Source organism: Capsicum annuum, chromosome 6, assembly GCF_002878395.1.
Source record: "Capsicum annuum cultivar UCD-10X-F1 chromosome 6, UCD10Xv1.1, whole genome shotgun sequence".
Taxonomy (NCBI): Eukaryota; Viridiplantae; Streptophyta; class Magnoliopsida; order Solanales; family Solanaceae; genus Capsicum; species Capsicum annuum.
In genome coordinates this window covers 16,700,928-16,716,960 of record NC_061116.1, presented here as the reverse complement: position 1 = coordinate 16,716,960, position 16,033 = coordinate 16,700,928, and positions in this window count along the sequence as shown.

Genomic DNA, 16,033 nt, shown 5'->3' with positions numbered 1-16,033 from the left:
AACTGATCGCGACAACGGATTGAGGACTTCAATTATGGTAACTAAGGCATATGTAGTCCTGGTCTTCAACTGCACTCTTCTTTGCTCCTTTTCATCATTTTCAGCTCCAATTCAAATCTTTTGATCTCCTCAACTCTATGCCTACAAAGAGTGGATATTAGTTCATTTTATCACCAATATGTCTCATTTATTTATTCAAAACAAAGTATTGAGCACAAATGTTTAGTGAAAATAAGTGGAAAAATCATCACTCACAATGAGTGGAAAAATCATCACTCACCACTTTCTACTCTGCTTGAACTTAACAAGCGATTTGAAGAAATAAAAACTTCATCACAAGTTAAAGGTCAATCAGTTAACAATTAGAAGACAAAAACTTCATCGTTAAACTAGAAACAAGTAGTATTTAAAGTTGATTCAAAATTTTAATTAGTAATTTGATATAAAAAAGTTCATAGTCTTTTTGTGATAGGAAAGATGATTACTAATGGTCATGTAACTGATGGTAGGACAAGTGTAGTAGCAAAAAATAATGCTACAACCATTCGCACAACAGTGCCACCTACTATGGCATTTGTGAAAAGCCCAAAAAAATTTTTGGAAAAGATTTTAAGTGGTGGCAACAGAAGATGTTCTTCTATCTGAAAACCCTATGTCTTCAAAGATTTATATCTGAAGATGCTCCAGAATTTTTTGAAGAAACTTCGGACAAGGAGCGGTCTGTTGTAATAGAGGCATGAAAATATTCTGATTTCCTGTGTAGGAATTATATCCTAAGTAGCCTCCAAAATGATTTATACAACATTTAAAGAGGAATGAGGACATCAAAAGAGTTGTGGAATGTGATAGAAAAGAAATATATGACTGGGGGTGTTGGAACTAAGAAATTCTTTGTTACAAGATTCCTTGAATACAAAATGATTGACAGTAGGACTATCGTATCTGAAGTACAGGAATTACAAGTTATCATCTAGATCTCTTTTCTAAAGATATGAATTTAGTGAATACCTTATTTGACCATGTTAAAAATATTTTTAAAGTTCACATGAACTTTATTGTAGGTTTGGTTGTGAATAAGGATTTTTAAGTTGCTACAATAATAGAGAAGTTGCCACCTTTGTGAAAGGACTTCAAAAATTACTTGAAACATAAAAGAAAGGAGATAACAGTCAAAGACCTCATTGTGAGGTTGCACATTGAAGAAGACAATAAAGCCATAGAGAAGAGGTCAAAAGGAAACTCTGAAATGAGTAGAGCTAACATTGTAGAAGACAACCCCAACAACTTGAAGAAGCGAAAGAAAGCAGGGAAACAAAGCAATCAACCTAAGAAGAAATTCAAGGGGAAGTGCTTTAATTATGGCAAGATTATCCACAAGTCAATAGACTGTTGTACCCCAAAGAAAGGAAAAAAGAAGGATCAAGCCAATATGGATGAATCCAAGAATGAAATGGTCGATCTATGTGTCGTGCTTTTTGAATGTAACTTTGTGGGAAATGAAAGAGGATGTTGGATGAATTCCGATTCCACTCACCACGTTTGTTCCAATAAAGAGTTGTTTGCAGCATTTACTCTGACTCAAGACGAAGAAAAAATCTATATGGCAAACTCTACAACTGCAAAAGTTGAAGGAACGAAAAAATTCTACTTAAAAATGATGTCAGGAAAAGTTTTGATACCGGAGTTAAGAAAGAACTTAATTTTTGTATCACTTCCTAACAAAAATGGATTCAAATGTGTATATGTTTAAGTCAAGATTTTACTTAGTAAAGGGAAAGTGTATGTAGGAAAAGGCTACCTCACTGATGGCCAATTTGAAATCAATGTAATGACAGTTGAAATCAATAAAAGTTCTGTTACTTCTAACTTTCTTGAGTTTAATGAATTGTGGCATGATCGATTGGGACATATCCATTACAAAACTTTGCGAAAATTGATCAACTTAGAAGTTATACCAAACTTTGAGTGCAATAAATTAAAATATCAAATGTGTGTGGAATCAAAGTATGTTAAGCATCCGTATAAGTCTGTTGAAGTCAACACCATCTCATGGTGGGAAAAAGTATTTTATAACTTTTATTGACGCTAGCACGAGGTGTTGTTATGTCTATTTGATAAATAGTAAGTATGAAGCAATAAATACATTTAGATAATATTAAATAAAAATTGAAAATTAGTTAGAGAAAAAGATCAAAATGATAAGAAGTGATAGGGGTGAAGAATATGAACCTCTATTTGCAAAAATATGTGTAGAGAATGAAATTGTCAATGAAACTACGACCCCGTATTCACCTCAATCTAATGGAATTGTAGAAATGAAAAACTGAACCTTAAAGGAAATGATGAATGTCTTACTATAAGTTCATGTTTACCGCAAAACTTGTGGGGAGAATTTATCCTTACAGCTAACCGAATACTCAAAAAAGTGCCTTATAGTAAGACACAATCAATTCCATATGAAAATGGAAAGAAAAGAAACCCAACTTGAAATATTTTAAAGTGTGAGGATGTCTAGAGAAAGTCTAAGTTCCTATGCCTAAAAGAGTGAAGATAGGACCTAAGACAATGGACTACGTGTTCATAGGATACGCTAAAAGTAGTAAAGCATGTCAATTTTTGGTTCATAAATCCGAACATCCGGATATCAATGAAAATATGATAATTAAATCAGATAATACTGAGTTCTTTGAACACATCTATCCGTATAAAACTAGACATGAATAGTATAGTAGAGGGTCTAAACGACCTCGAGATGAACCAAGCGAGGATGTACATAATGATGAGAATCCAAGATGTAGCACACATAAAAGAACTACAACTTCATTTGAATCAAATTTTGTAATATTTCTCTTAAAAAATAAGCCTCAAACATTTAAAGAAGTGATGAAGTCTTCAGACTCATCCTTTTGAAAAGAGGTAGTCAATAGTGAGATTGATCCAATCTTCAGCAACCATACTTGGGAGTTGGTTGATCTTTCTGTAGGATATAAATCATTAGGTTCTAAATGGATCTTCAAAAGGAAAATAAAAATAGATGGTACTATTGACAAATATAAGACAAGACTTGTAGTAAAAGACTTCAAATTGAAGAAAGGTCTTGATTACTTTGATACATGCACGCCTATAACAAGGATAATGTCAATTCGGATGTTAATTGCCTTGGCAGCGGTATATGGTCTTATGATCTATCAAATGGATGTGAAAAAAACATTCCAAAATAGAGAATTGGAGAAAGAAATTTACATAGAATAACCCGAGGGTTTTGTGGTTCCTGGCAAAGAAAAGAAGGTAAGCAAACTATTAAAGTCACTTTATAGACTAAAACAAGCACCTAAACAGTGGCATACAAAGTTTGACCAAACCTTGTTGACAAATGAATTCAAGATAAATGAATATGATAAATGTGTTTACATTTAAGACACTTCAAATCACAAGGTCATTGTTTGTTTGTATGTGAATGATATATTAATAATCAGAAGAGACATTTCTAACATAAATACAATGAAATGAATGATTGAGAACAAGTTTTATATGAAAGACCTTGGAGTTGCGGATGTGATCTTAGGAATAAGAATCCATAGAACTCCACAAGGGTTAGCATTGTCACAATTTCATTACATTGAAAAGGTACGTAATAAGTTCAAGTATTTGGATTTTGGTATTTTCATGACTCCATTGGATGTGAGCTTCACACTTCAAAAGAATGATGGTGAAAGTGACTCACAGTTGGACTACTCAAGAGTTGGGCTGTTTAATGTATATCATGAATTGTACACGGCCAGACATAGAATGTGCTATTTGTAAATTGAGCTAGTACACGAGTAATCCCAATAAAACTCATTGGACGACAATGAAAAGAGTTTTGGGGTATCTTAAATATACTAAAGGCCGCTTAGCATTATAATAAATATCTGATAAACCCAAATTACAACTCACATTAGAAAGTGTAAACGGTCGCTGTCAAATATAGAACCCAACTAGGTTGGGGTCGAAACCCACAGGGAATACTGTGTGAACTAAGTGTTATGGTTGTTAATAGACTGTTGATCAAAGGCTCCAGAGAAAGGGAGGTTTTGAATTGTTAACAATATTTGAATGACTTTAACAGGTAGTGTTCTAGCTAGTAAGTTTATTTCAAGTATCAATTCAATAAGAGTAAACAAACTAAATTTATGTTCACCGAGATGTTCAAACAGCTGGGGTTATGAATTAACTTAAATTCCCAATTTGCAACTTCAATTACAAGAGTTATTGAATTCTAATGTTTACCCGTTCATTTCTCAACCTAAATGGGTAGTTTATCCTTTAATTCTTTCAAACTTAAAGAATATATTACTTTATTCAACTAGTCTCTCATGTGGATCAATCCTTGTTAAGGCATCAACCCATAACCCAAAGCTTAAAGCCTTTAGATTTCGTATAAACTCTTATTCTCAACATATACTTTTCTTCTAAGACAAGTAATATTCTTGGGCTCACCCTTCAAGTTTGCAACCAAGAAAGGTTATTAATGTAAAGAAGGATTTATACAATCTCCATTACATTTGGAAATTAAGCATTTTCACAACCCCAATCAGCTATTCACATTAAGGCTCCCATAACCCTAGTTATGGGAGCTTAGCCATACATCTCTACAGAAGAAGAAGAAGAAAAAGAAGAAATCATTCTGTTCTTCATAAATGGATTCATAGAATTACTTAAAAAAATTATAATAATTGTTCTTGAATCTTCAATGAGAATATGAATATAGGCAACTAGATCCATAATTGTAGCTTAAATCGCAAAGAATACTGTGTTACAATAAGGTTTTCTAGATGAAAATATGAAGAAGATGTCTAAGTAAAATCTAAACTAGGATTTATATGTTCCCACGTATTGAGGATTTGAAATTTGAACTTATTAAGGTCGCTTCAAGGTTGACAGTCCGTTAGTAGTTTGACGGTCCATCACATGGACCATCGTTGAAGGTCCCCATTTGGTATTCTCTGTTAAGTGAAGACGGTCACGTTGGTGGACCATCGCTGACCTGGCGGTCCGTTGCATAGGCCGTCACTTGATCCTTCGAAAATTTATTCTCTGTTTCAGCCTGACGGACAAGTTAGTGATCCGTCAGAGATCCAACGGTGCATTACTTGGACCGTCGTAGGAGTCACTCAATTATTCCTTTCTATTTAACTCTGACGGTCACCCTGATGGTCTATAGAATGGCTTACAATCTGCCAGTTCAACCGTCAGTGGCCTTTTTATGCTACTTTTCCAAGTTTCTTCTTCAGCTAACTCCTAGACCTGAAAACACTAAAATCTAGTATTAAATGCAATATCAGTTTCTTGAAAACGTACAATTATCCCTTAAAATAAATGTAAAATGTTTTTTCTAAAGCCGAAACATCAACACCCTCAACTTAAAACAATTGTTTGTCCTCAAGCAATTTATCACCAAATTGTATACATGAACAATACAATGACAGGCAATCAACTGCTGAACTAGATTTCACATAACCATTCACTTGTCATCTCACTCATACGGGATCAACACATTAGGATCTACAACCGACATTATTTATAATTCAGCACACACACACAAACATGGATATAATATCCTATAGAGATCAGCAAAACTAAGTGTAACTCAAGTTGTCCTCACAGTCAATAAATTCCACCACTCATTAGATCTTATGGACGAAAATCAAGACTCTCACACTTATCAAAGAAGTTACAAACATAGCAAACATACCCATAGGATTCCCTTTATCATCTAATTCTCTCTTATGGTTGATTTGCAAAGATCAAGCAGGTTTTTTTCAGGCTTGTAATGAGTTCCGGGGCTAGGTAAGAATAAATTTTGGGAAAAGTGACTCAACGTTCACACTTAACTCTCTTTGCCCTTGAATTCTACTCACTAAGGTTACTGTTTTTCCAGCTCACTTACAATCTCTATTATTCATTTACACTTTGCCATAAACCTTCTTTTTTTAATAAGCATCAGACACCCTCAACTTATGTCTATGCAGTCAGTTGAGGTGCATTATATCTTTAGATAGATCAGGACCGAATGCTTTATTTTAGCTATAAACCACTTTTTCGTTAGACTGCTAACTTCCTGACAGTATCTACCCTTAACTTAGGTGTTTTGCCTAATTTAAGGTGCACAATGTTCAATATTAGATCAAGGTCAAATTTCGATGTTAACAACCTAAAGAGGGGAATGAAGAAAAACGAACATAAACTCAAAAAGGGTTCAAGAATAGAAAAAAAAATCTTTTTGGTGAATTAGTCATTTTGGCTAAGTTGACTGAAAGTAAAAGAAGACTGGCTATCATATCTTATTGAATAACCACGAAACAACATCACTGAACTGGGCAAGTTCTAGGTGTATAACTATGCGAGAACTAAAACAAAAGCTCGTACACACCGTCACATGAGTTACACTTATTCTACTAACTCTTAGGATTTACATCACATAGTCATGCACATTTTATATCCTAATGCCAATTACAGAATGACCAATGGTTGTTCAATATATGATAAACGACAAAAGAAAAGCATCAAAGAAAAATGTTCATAGTCTTATGCCACAGTCATTCATCATCTATATGTACAAAAAGATGCTAAAATAAAAGACACTTCATAAATAGTCATCAACAAATGGATATTTACATCACAACCTAAGAAAAGAAAATGTAATCCTAGATATACCGGTTCTACTAGATAGCATAAGAGAAGAAAAGAAAACAAGCAACGAAAACCCCTGTTGTACAAGTACACCCATCCCCACATAAAATAAATGTGTTGTCCTCAATACATATGTAAAGTATAGAGAAGGAGAATAATTATAAAGCCTCTTATTCAGATATCGCATTAGTCAAATATGGTGAGGCTGCATGGGCCTCACCTACAGCAATGTTGACCCCTGTGGTGGTAGGGGTACTCACAATATCTTCCTCCAAAATAGGAGGTATGTCAATATGAGCAGGGTCTGAAATAGGCACCTAACTGGGGCAGAACTGGTGGTAACTCCTGAAGCTTTATCTGCAAGCTTCTTCTGTCTCTTCTCTTCATCTCTCCTCGATCTTTTTATAGCTTTCCTCATATCTCACTCCTCTCTCTCTTTTAGTGTCATTATTTCTCACCTTTTTCTTCTGACAGCTTTTCTATCCATACTTTTATCCGTACTTTCATCTGCCTACTTGCCTTTTTCTTTTAATGTCTTCTACATCAAGTCAATAATGCCTTCATCTTTACCACTGATGACCTAAGCTGGATCAAATATGGGTTGCATTAGTTTCCTCTTGAGCTCTGCTATATCTGCCTATGCCTGCTTGAACTCAATAATAAATTTTGCAAAATATGGAAATGATAATGTGTCCAGCCTCCTATTTATGCGTTTCACTATTTCTTCTATTCTCTCCCGAAACTTCTTATACGATTTTAAGGCTTCATCAATAATGTTTTCAACAAAGGGCTTGAACTGTTGGGCCCAAGTGCTCAACTGTTTCTCAAGCCTTTTTTATTTCCTAATAGTCTTGGAAAAGTTTTCCTAGGTCAACCTGTACTCCAAATATTAGGGTGGGATAGATGTTGTGTTTGAAGTCCCACCCATTTGTGGTATTGATGCGGAACCTACAAAAGTACTCAGTGGCACATAATTGGGTGGCACATAAGGGGCTGGTGCTAATTGCGTCTGATAAGTAGGAGGTTTGTTGACTCGCATTTCAAACATTGAGTTGTCCTTCGATTTTTCAATGTCCTACCTATAAGTTGTCCAAACTTCATTATCAACACCTCGAATCAAAGGCACATTTGCCTGCCTGTATAATTCTATGATCAAGCATGAAAACGATAATGATTTTGCCACTTTATGAACCCGAACAAACATCTCATCTGCTATAATTTGGCCAAAGTCAATCTTAAGTTCAGCAATCAGACTAGCCACCAGCACAACCCTATGACTGTCATCATCAACCTTAATCGAACAATGGCCCACCAAAACTTAACCCATAAGCTAAAAGAGTACTTAGTAATGAACTCCTACAGGTTGAGTGCCTAGGATGGATTTCCATTATCAGTAAGGAGTCTCGCCAACCAAGGAAATTGGGTGGATGTCGTGGTCATATAATGCTCGAGCTTTGGAAATGCAATCAAGGCCTCATAGTCAGGCCTAAATAGCATCTTGTTTATTGCGCAGGCTGATATATTAATAGTAACCCCTCTAAGAGAAACTGATTCCCTGTTAGGCAGATCTGGAATTTTTGAGCCCTTGGGATAATCTTTCTCAAGCAGTGCCAAATAATTGGAGAAAAAATCTCATAAAAGATTTGGTTGATATGCCCCAAGTGGTTTTATCATCCAGGCTAGCTCGTATTCATTGAATTGCTGCTCAAGTATTTGATACTCGTAGCTCACTATCTGATACTCTTCAGTGATTGGCCTGTTGATTGGCCTGGTTGCAGTTGGTTATGGGCTATCAAGGTATTTATTCTTTACAACCTCAACTTTCCACCTGATTTCTTCCCACGTTTGAGGATCTTTGCTCTTGACCATATTGGTATCCTCATCCTCTAATGCCTCAACTGGGTTGGGGTTAGATGTGTTGACCCCTTCCTCATTGGGGCTCGAACTGATGCTGCTGGAGCTGCTGTCACTCTGCTCGTTAGATAGCGAGAGTGCCTAATTTATTCTGTCCTTTTGCCTAGTGTTGAAAGCCGGGGCTTTCTCACTCAAAAATGGTTCACCTCTTCCCCTTTGTGATAGTCTACCGTCTCTTATTCGGGGAAGCTTTCTTACCAAATTTCCTGAATATCAAAATAAGAAAACAGTTGTTCAGGCTCAAAAAGAAAACAAATTTTGCAAACAAGACTTGATGGAAGGGTTTACAGTCCGTCGGGCTTGCGACAGTACATCACCCTAGCCATCAAGACTTAACCAGTGTCTCCCATATCATCCAGGCCAGCGACAGCCGATCTAATGGTCCGTCAGGAAGCTGACAATCTGTCAAAGTGGTCTATCATAGCTTATCCAGTAAGTTCCAATTCTGACAACCTTCTGACGGTCATCTTATGATCCTTCGGGGGTCCGACGGTCCATCAAGATGGTCGTCAGCTTCAAATTTCACTTTAAAACTTCACTTAAGAATTTTGTCAAACATCTGATATGCATTCTCTCTTCTTAACACACAATGGCATGAATTTAGTGTTTAAACACAAATTTTCTCTCTTTCGATACATGGGTTACTCAGACTTCACCCAGAACGATGCACACTAGGGTTCGACTTCAAAATTATAATTAGAGCAAAGTAAAAACAAGATGGAATTTAACAACCAACAACTTACTTAACCCATATTTAGAAATTCAAAGAAGAAAAATAAGTTTGTGATCATACCTTGATAGTACAGTAACTTTACTATTCTGACTTACAAATTTGGAATAAAAAAATTCAAATCCTTTATCAGAGATTGTTAACTTGTGTTCATATAAGAGAGGCAGAAGGATAAGGTTGTTTAAATAGGAGAGAAAAGGAAGAGGGGAAGTCCTAAGAGGAAATAACTGATCCCAGATACTTTAAATGCAGAGGAAGTTAAACAGTTTTAGGATTTGAAAGGGTACCAATGTATATACCTACTTCCTCTTATTGATTTAAAACCATTTGGGTCAGATAGAGGAAATTAAATAGGTCTTAAACTTAAAATGACCCAACCGGTCAACTACTCTAACGGTCCATCAGGGTAACCGTCGTGGCTTACAAGAATTCCATTAAGCATGCTTTGCTGCGATGGTTAATCTGACGTTCCATCAAGAAGTCCGTCAATCCAATTCAGAAATTTTAACTTTTAGCTTCAGGTTGATGGTGACCGTAACGATACATCGAGGGTGCAATGGTACATCAACTTGGTCATCAAGACTTATCTAGAAAAGCCATTTTTTGACTATGTCTTTAACAATTCCTTTGATGGTCCGTCGTGTCCCTGATAGTTCATCAACCTTACCATCTCCCTCACAAAAATAGAGAAAATCCCTTCTTTCTTCATTCTCAGTCCTACGCACTTCAAAAACACATCAAATTGCATAAAAACAACAAATAAACTCTAACTATGATTACAACAACACTTTGTGGGTTTCCTCCCACTAGCGTATGATTTATTATCACGGCACGACTTAGTTATCTCGATTACTCAGACTTTATCGAGGTAAATGGTAGCTATGTACTTTATTGAGTCCATTGGACCGATATATAGCTTTACTCATTGCCCGTTAACCTTGAAGACACTTCCGTTCTCATTTTTAAGTTCAAATACTCTAGATGAGTAGACTTGGTTAACTTTGAATAGGCCAGACCACTTTGATTTAAGTTTACCTGGAAAGAGCTTCAGTCTGGAGTTAAATAGGAGTACCCAGTCACCATTTTAAAAGTCTCGCTTCTTGATCCTCTGATAATGGTACTTCTTCATCTTCTTTTTGTATAGGCCTGCTCTTTCATACGCGCGGAGATGAAACTCGTCCATATCATTAAGCTATCCCAATCTCAACTCCGTTACCTCATTCCAATTCAAATTTAGCCTCTCGAGTGTCTACAGTGCCTTGTGCTCTAATTCAATCGGCAAATGACATGCCTTCCCATAAACCAATTGATATGGTAACATGCCAATAGGTGTCTTGAAAGTAGTTATGTATACCCATAAGGCATCATCAAGCTTTCTATACCCATCTTGTCTACTTTCATTCACTGTTTTGGCAAGAATAACTTTAATCTCCTGATTCGAAATCTCCATCTACCCACTATTTTATGGGTGGTATGGAGTTTCCACCTTGTGTTGATTAACACCGTATTTTGCCAAGGCAGCTCGAAACACTCAGCTGCAAAAATACGATCCACCGTCGCTTATGATAGTGCGTGGTGCCTCAAAATGAGATAAGATATTCTTTTTAAGGAATGTAACTACTCTTTTTCCTTCATTATCGGCCAAAGCAACAGCCTCAACACACTTGACACATAATCGACAACAACTAATATGTATTTCATCCCACTAGAGCTCACAAAGGACCCCATGAAATCAATCCCCCAAACATCGAACAACTATACTTCCATCATTTTTGTCATAGAAATTTCATAGTGCTTCGAGATTGACCCTTTTCTATGGCATTGGTCACACCTTCTCACAAACTCATATGCATCTTTGAATAAGGTCAGCCAATAATAATCGTTTTGCAGTACTTTCCAGGTGACCTTCTATTGAAGAAGCATGACAAGCTTTCAGGATACTCAATATGTCAATCTCTGGGATACACCGTCTGATAATATTATTTGTACACTGTTGAAATAAATACGGTTCATCCCAGAAGTAGTGTGTGACATCATGAAGGAACTTTTTCCTTTGGTGAAAAGAAAGGTTCTCTGGAATAATTTCACTTACAACATAATTTGCAAAGTCTACGTACCAAGGTACTCTTTCAAGCGCAGCAGCCAGGATTATCAATTTCAAACTTATCCTTGACTGCTTAATCTCCCTCAAGTCTGGACGGGCGATCTGCAACTTGATTTTCACATCCTTTTCGATCTTTGACTTCAAAGTCAAACTCTTGAAGAAGCAGTACCCATCTGATTAACCTCGACTTAGAATCCTTCTTTGCCATCAAATATCTCAAGGCTAGGTGATATATATGAACCATCACCTTGGTTCCCAATAAGTAAGCCCGGAACTTCTCAAAAACATAGACAACCATGAGAAGTTCCTGCTCAGTAATAATGTAATTCATTTGACCTTCATTTAATGCCTTTCTTGCATAATAAATGGGATGAAACAGCTTATCTTTCTTTTGGACAAGTATAGCCCCAAGTGCCACTCTGCTTGCATCACACATTATCTTAAACGACTTTGACTAATCTGGCGCGACAATAATTGGAGCATCAACTAATTTCTCCTTAAGGCATTCAAATTTCTTCCTGCAATCATTATCAAATGTGAACTTGGCCTCTTTATCCAAAAACTTGCAAAGTGGATTTGTAATTTTTGAGAAGTGTTTTATAAATTGATGATAGAATCCCGCATGACCAAAGAAACTACAAACTCCCATTGCTGAAATAGGAGGAGGTAGCTTCTCAATAACCTTGACCTTTGCCTGGTCAACTTCAATTCCCTTGGCTGAAATTTTGTGACCAAGAATAATGCCCTTCTTCACCATGAAGTGGCATTTTTTCAAATTAAGCACAAGATTAAATTCCTCGCACCGCTGCAATGCTCTACTCAAATTCACCAAACATAGCTCAAAAGAATCATCTACCACCGAGAAGTCATCCATAAACACCTCCAAGGTGTCTTCCACTATAGCGAAAAAGATAGACATCATGCACCGTTGGAAAGTAGTGGGTGTATTACACAGACCAAACGACATCCGCTTAAAAGAAAAAGTACCACACGTTTAAGTGAACGTCATTTTATCCTGATCCTCTAGGGCTATAGAAATCTGGTTATAGCTCAAATAACCATCCAAGAAATAATACCAGCCTCTTCCCGCCAATCGATCAAGTATTTGATCCATAAAAGGCATTGGGAAGTGGTCCTTCAAAGTCCATAAGTTGAGCTTACAATAGTCCATACAAACTCTCCACCCAGTTATAGGCCTGAGGGAATCAACTCATTTTTCTCATTCACCACGACAGTTATGCCCCCTTTCTTGGGCACACATTGGACGGGGCTTACCTAGTTCTCATTCGCCACGATAGTCATGCCCCCTTTCTTGGGAACACATTAGATGGGGCTAATTTACTTACTATCAAAAATGGGGTATACAACTCATATATCAAGCCATTTAATGATCTCTTTCTTAACCACCTCTTACATTGGTAGATTACGATAGCATTGGTGTTCAATGGTTGGTGTGCAATCTCTCTCAAGCTAAATCTTATGAGTGCAAATCTCTGGAGGAATACTAATAATATCAGCAATAGTCCAACCTATTGTCTGTTGTACCTCCGAACCGTACAGATAAGTGCCTCCACCCATTGCTCACCTAAATCTACTGCAATAGTCACAAGTAAAGTGTTACCACTGCCTAGAAACATATACCGTAAATGGCCCGATAGCTCCTTCAACTCCAACATATGTGACTTTTCAATAGATGGATTAGTTGGTGGTGTTGGGGGATTTTTGAGATCTAGATCCATCTTTTTGGGAGAATATAAATAAGATCCCATTCCCGCCAGGGCACACATAGTCTCCTCATACTCTTCAATGCCTTCACTATCACAATTCATCAGAACCGCAACTAGAGTTTTAATAGCAAATTTCTCCTCTATCGGCACTTCTTGCTCATCCTTATAGTAAACATCAACAATGGAGAATACATTCATCTCCTTGTGTTGCTTCATAGATTGACACACATCGAACCGAAATACCTTATCATTAAGTCTGAATAGGAGCTCATTAGCCTGCAAGTCAATAAGCATGCTTCCAGTTGTGATAAAAGGTCTACCTAAGATTATGGGCACTTTGAAGTCCACCTTACAATCTAGAATAACGAAGTCCACAAGAAATATAAAGCTGGCCACCTTTACTAACACATCATACAATATCCCCACTGGCCGCTTCACTGACGTATCTGCCATCACCATTAGCATATTAGTGGGTATAGGATCACCCAGACCCAAATTTTTATAAACAGAAAGTGACATCAGGTTAATGCTTGCTTTGAGATCACATAAGGCCTTAGCAAAATCGAGCGACCCGATAGTACTAGGGATGGTGAATGCTCTTGGATCTGATTTCTTTTGCACCAAGGATCTTATCGAAATAGCGCCATAATGGTGAATGTTATCCACCAGTTTGTAGATCAGTGTTCTCTTTTTTATAACAAGGTCCTTCATAAATTTAACGTATTCAGGCATCTGCTCTAGTGCCTCCACTAAAAGCACATTCATCATCAACTGCTTCAACATCGCCATGAATTTGCTAAACTTTGTATCATCAGCCTTTCTCTTCAATCGATAAGGGAAAGGAGGCGGTGGTTTTGGGAGAGTAGTAACCACTACTTCCTTCTCCTTTCCTTTTTCTTTCTCTAACTCATCATCCTGCTGATGGTTAGATAGAATGTCATTACTATCCAGCTTCTCAAACTACACTGGATAATTTTTTTATTTTCAACATCCTCTTCAATTACATTTTCAATTATAGCTTTGCCCACAGAAGGTCCTGGTAGTACCTTACCACTCTGAGTGGTAACTGCCATGCAAGAGCTGTCATTCTGAGGATTTTGTACAATATTGCTCGGCAAGGTACTACTCTTCCTCTGATTAAATGCTGCTGAGAGTTGGCTCATTTGCTGTTCTAACTATTTGATAGAAGTTGAATGTGAATTAACTAACTGACTCATGGAGGATAAGTCACTCTTCATCATTGTCACACCTACATTGGTTGCTTCAACCCCTTTTAAAAGCTTCTCCATCATGTCCTCTATGGATATTTTTCCTGAACTGGTGGTAGCATTATCTCAACTTCCAAGAGGTACATACAGTCCACTCCTGTCATTTTTATTCTTCCAAGTCTCTTGTTCGCTATCATTGTAACTAGCTTTGTCGTAATAGTTCTATCCTTGGTTCCCTTGGTTATTGCCTCAGAAACTCCCCTGATTATTTATATAGATTGCCTTCTCCTCTAAATCAAAATCAACTCTACCTTGTGACCCAACAGCTTTCACTTTCTCAGTCTTCCTAAATAATAGTTGTTTAGTAAGTAAATCCATTTGAGTTTTCATGTGCGCCATATCTTGGTCACGTTCCTCCTCTTTCTGGAACTGCTCCACAGTTATACCACTGGACACAATAGGTCTTGATACCACAGAATCCCTGGTATGCCAAGCTCTACTTATCTTAGTCAATCGCTCCAACATATTTGCTTTTTCGATGAATGTAAGCTCCATGAATGCTCCTCCTAAAGCATTATCTATGGTTGGTTGGGTGATGAAGCTCAAGGCTCTGTAGAATATCTCCATCAAATGCTCATCGGTTATCTCATGGTTGGGCCACTGGGTAAGCTTATTTTTGAATCGCATCCAAGTCTCATGTGATGTCTCATTTAGTAACTGTCTGAAGTTACTAATCTCATCCCTCAACTGTAACATCCTGGGGTATGGAAAAACCTTTTTAGGAAAGCTTCTTTCAATTGCCTCTAGTTTGTTATAGAATCGGGAGCCAATTCATTCAACCATATTATTTCCTCCCTAGACAGAGACAACAGAAATAACCAAAGTCGAATAGCATTCTGTCCAACTGCAGAGTTATCAAAGGATTTGCAAATATTGATGAAGTTCACCAAGTACATGTTCGGGTCATCCCCTGGGAGTTCTTCAAACAACCCCTTGAGATTAAGTAGCTATATCATGGTACTTACGATGTTGAACTTTACCCCAAGTACCAGTGAAGGTAGAATAATTGCTCTTGTAGCACTAGCTTCGTCAAAGTTTTCCTCATCCTCCTCAAGATCAAATTGCATAGGTTGATGATCTTCTCTTTCTCTGAAAGGGCAGTTTCTGTTCCCATTATGGTTCACGGGTGTAGCCGCATTCTTTGTATGTATTGGGTTTGTAGTATCTAACAAATCATCGACTCCCAAATTTTCATCATCTGGATTTGGATAATACACTGGTTGACCGTTATTTTGTTGATTCAGCTGAGCTCTAGCCAAAGAGACTAGTCTGTCTACTTCCTGTTAATCCGCCATTCTGCCAATAAAATAAGGTTTCGAATGTACTGGTAATAACGGTTCACCTGACCTCCTTGTATTTGGCATACAAAATAAATACCCTGCAAAGAACAAAAACAACAAGTAAACGTAAAATTTGGGAAACTTGACCAAAGGTCAACTAATAATCACAAATTTAATTGACAACCATATTTCTCGGCAATGGTGCCAAAATTTGATACACCCAAATAACAACTCTCGTTAGAAAGTGTAAGTGGTCGCCGTCAACTATAAAACCCAACTAGGTTTGGGTTGAATCCCACAAAAAATACTGTGTGAATTAAGTGTTATAGTTGGTAATA